The 3,796-nt window shown below is 42.5% G+C and overlaps 1 pseudogene; it reads left to right on the top strand.

Moving 5' to 3' along the window:
- Positions 1-2,807: 2,807 nt before the first annotated feature.
- LOC126021654 (uncharacterized) lies at positions 2,808-2,906 on the top strand (annotated as a pseudogene).
- Positions 2,907-3,796: the final 890 nt, after the last annotated feature.

Raw genomic sequence — 3,796 nt, 5'->3', positions numbered from 1 at the left:
CTCTGTGAAATTGTGTCTATATTCAAGGACTTCTAGAATGATACTGAAGATCCTGGGGACTATGCAGTCTGGAGGCAAACTGGGATCACATTGGGGTCAAACACACTACTCTGGTGCTGTTATTATTGTATTTTTTATTGGAGGGGGGGTGTTACACCTAGCTGTGATCAAAGTTTACTCCCAAATCTGTGCTCAGGGATTACTCCAAGTGGGCTTGGGGGAGCATATAGGATCATGGGGATTGAACCCAGATTGGTCACAAGCAATTGGGTACCTGTTGTACCCAATGAAGGACAGTGTCAATTTTTGTTTTAAACTTTAATCGATTTCCTCTGCCCTCTCTTATGGCTTCAATGCTTGCACATTAATTCAAGGTGCTTCAGAATGCAGTTTGTGTCCCAGGGATTCAAAAGATCGTATAAGGTGGAGCTAAGGGGTGGCCTCCAGGATCAGACCCTGAAATCTGACATGAAGACTCACCAGCAGACAGACATTGCTTCATCCTGAGAATTAAATCCTGAGACCAGAGAGATAGTACAACATGAAGTTGCACTTGCCTTGCACGAAGCCCACCCTAGTTCAATTCCTACTACTCCATAGGGTCCCTTGACCCCCCACCAGGGAACCCCCACCAGGAGTGATCCCTGAGCACAGAGCCAGGAATAACTCCTGAGCAGGTATGGCCCCAAAATTAAAAAATAAAGAAATAAACAAAATCTTCTGTCTTTCCTCCTTCTGTCACAGACACCGCATGGCTCTTAGTTCAGATCTTTGGAGCATAAAATCCAAGTCATGAATTTCTGCTCACTGTTTATTTTTGCTTAATTTTACATATTGAGGATTCCCACTGCATCGTGCTCAGGAGCCACTGCTGAGGGTGCCAGGGGAATCATGGCCGCAGGCAACTTATCAGTTCTATCCTTTGAACTGCAGGGCTTCGTCTCCTCAGCTGAGCTCCTCATCTTGTCCCATCTGTTTCTCCTCACTCACTTCAGAACCAGAAAGGCAGATGACTCGAACCAAGAATCTAAATCGTGAATAAATAGCAGCTTTCAAAAATTTCTGTTTGTTTGGGGCCATACCTGGTTGCACTCAGAGCTTACACCTGGCTCCGCACTCAGGAATCACTCCTGACAGCCTCAGGAAATCATCTGTAGTGCTGGAAATTGAACTGCATGGTCTCTGTGCATCACAAGGTGGGTCCAAACTTCTCACCTGCAAAAATAAAGCGCGGGTTATGTTTTTATAGTCTAGCTCTGCTGCATACCAATTTGTGCTTCTGGAATACAAGAGCTATTCTACATTCAGGTTTCTATTCAGGGGTCCTTAAACTTTTTAAACAGGGGGCCAGTTCACTGTTCTTCAGACTGTTGGAGGGCCAGATTATAGTAAAAACAAAAATTATGAACAAATTTCTATGCACACTGCATATATCTTATTTAGAAGTGAAGAAACAAAATGGGAATAAATACAATATGTGGCCTGCGGGCCATAGTTTGAGGACCATTGCTATATATAATAAAGAAATTAAAGGGCCAGAGAGATGGTCTAGCATGTAGGGCACTTTCACTGCATGAGGCCAACATGGCTTTGATCTCATGTACCCCATATGGTCCCCTAAGCACTACCAAAAATGTAGGGCAAGAAGTAGACCCTGAGCATTGCTGGGTGTGGTCCAAAAACTTTTAAAAAAGGAGCTATTTTGCTGTTTTGTGCTTCTATAATTTAGTAGATATACAACTGAGTGGCTTTTAGAACTAAGTGCCTTGTAATACTTCTGAATGCTAAGTGCCTTCTGAAACATATTAACATTAACTTGTTCACTTTATTACTGTATTATGTTTACATCAAGTCATTCCTGGGAAAAGGCTGACCTCAAAAAAGAGACAATTGTATAGCAACCTAGATTAAATCATTTCCAACCAGGGAAATCCACGTGTGGAACATTGGCTGGGGAAATTAGACAAATAGACATTAGACATTAGACAAATACAAAAAAGTCTGAGAGATGAAGAAGGATGAACACAGACTAACTCGGAGCCTTCAGAGTCAAGAAATAACATAGCAGTGAGTTCCCTACCTTTTCATTGACTTCACATTCCCAGAATTCCAGCTGAAGACCCCATCAGGAGGGGCATCTCTACAGACCAACATAAGAGCATCAAAATGTCTCCAGTGCTGGGAATAGAGCTTCATGTCAACACCTATGAGTAAGATCAGAAATGAAACAAGAGAGGACCAGGTGTTGGAAACAACTTTTTTGAAAGAAAAGTGAAAAATAAAGAAAAAGAAAGAGGGGCTGGAGTGATATCATGGAGGTAAGGTGTTTGCCTTGTATGTGTATGCAAAAGGATGGTAGTTTGAATCATAGCATTCCAAACGGTCCAGTCCCCCAAGCCCGGCAGGAGTAATTTCTGAACATAGAGCCAGGAAAGAAAGAGAGGGAGGGAGGGAGGGAGAGCAGAAAGAAAGAAGAAAGGAAGGAAGGAAGGAAGAAAGGAAGGAAGGAAGGAAGAAAGGAAGGAAGGAAGGAAGAAAGGAAGGAAGGAAGGAAGAAAGGAAGGAAGGAAGGGAGGGAGGGAGGGAGGGAGGGAGGGAGGGAGGGAGGAAGGAAAGAAAGAAAGAAAGAAAGAAAGAAAGAAAGAAGAAAGAAAGAAAGAAAGAAAGAAAGAAAGAAAGAAAGAAAGAAAGAAAGAAAAGAAAGAAAGAAAGAAAGAAAGAAAGAAAGAAAGAAAGAAAGAAAGAAAGAAAGAAAGAAAGAAAGAAAGAAAAAGAAGGAAAGAAAGAGAGAAAGAAAGATCAGCTATGTGCTCTCTTTGGCAGCACATATACTAAAATTGGAACGATACAGAGAAGATTAGCATGGCCCCTGTGCAAGGATGACATGTGAAGCGTTCCATATTAGAAAGAAAAGGAAGGAAGGAAGGAAGGAAGGAAGGAAGGGAAGGAGGAAGGAAGGAGAAGGAAGGAAGGAAGGAAGGGAAAGGAAGGAAGGGAAGGAAGAAGGAAGGAAGGAAGGAAGGCAAGAAGGAAGGAAAGAAGGAAGGAAGGAAGGAAGGAAGGAAGGAAGGAAGGAAGGAAGGAAGGAAGGAAGGAAGGAATGAAGGAAGGAAGGAGAAGGAAGGAAAAAAGTACGGAAGGAAGGAAGGAAGGATGGAAGGATGGAGGGAAGGAAGGACGGAAGGAAGGAGGGAGGGGGGGAAGGAAGGGAGGAAGGAAGGAAGGAGAAGAAGAAAGAAAAGAAAAAATGAGGACCCGGAGAGATAGCACAGCGGCATTTGCCTTGCAAGCAGTCGATCCAGGACCAAAGGTGGTTGGTTCGAATCCCGGTGTCCCATATGGTCCCCCGTGCCTACCAGGAGCTATTTCTGAGCAGACAGCCAGGAGTAACTCCTAAGCACTGCCGGGTGTGGCCCAAAAAACAATAAATAAATAAAAATAAATAAATAAATAAATAAATAAAGATTTATTTAAAAAAAGAAAAGAGAAAATGAAAGATCAGCGATACTACAAATAAAAGGACAATAAAGAAATATCATGAATGACTCTATGAATGTAAATTTGACAGCTTAGATAAAAATAATCCTTTGAAAAATACACATTATCACCCTGTATGAGCCGAAAGCACAAGGAGAAGCGTAGAAGCAAGAGGAAGGGGAGAGGGGAGAAGGACTCATGCACCTTGGAAGCACCAGTAATGTAGAGGAGTACATAGCTACATTTCCATACCACAAAGTCAACCACACCAAAAACAGAAGAGCCTAAGGATACTGATCCAATTTGAAAACCTGCCTGT

The sequence above is a fragment of the Suncus etruscus genome, chromosome 10 (assembly GCF_024139225.1).
Source record: "Suncus etruscus isolate mSunEtr1 chromosome 10, mSunEtr1.pri.cur, whole genome shotgun sequence".
Classification (NCBI taxonomy): domain Eukaryota; kingdom Metazoa; phylum Chordata; class Mammalia; order Eulipotyphla; family Soricidae; genus Suncus; species Suncus etruscus.
Note: the sequence above shows the minus strand (reverse complement) of the source record. Positions and strands in the feature narration are given on the sequence as shown.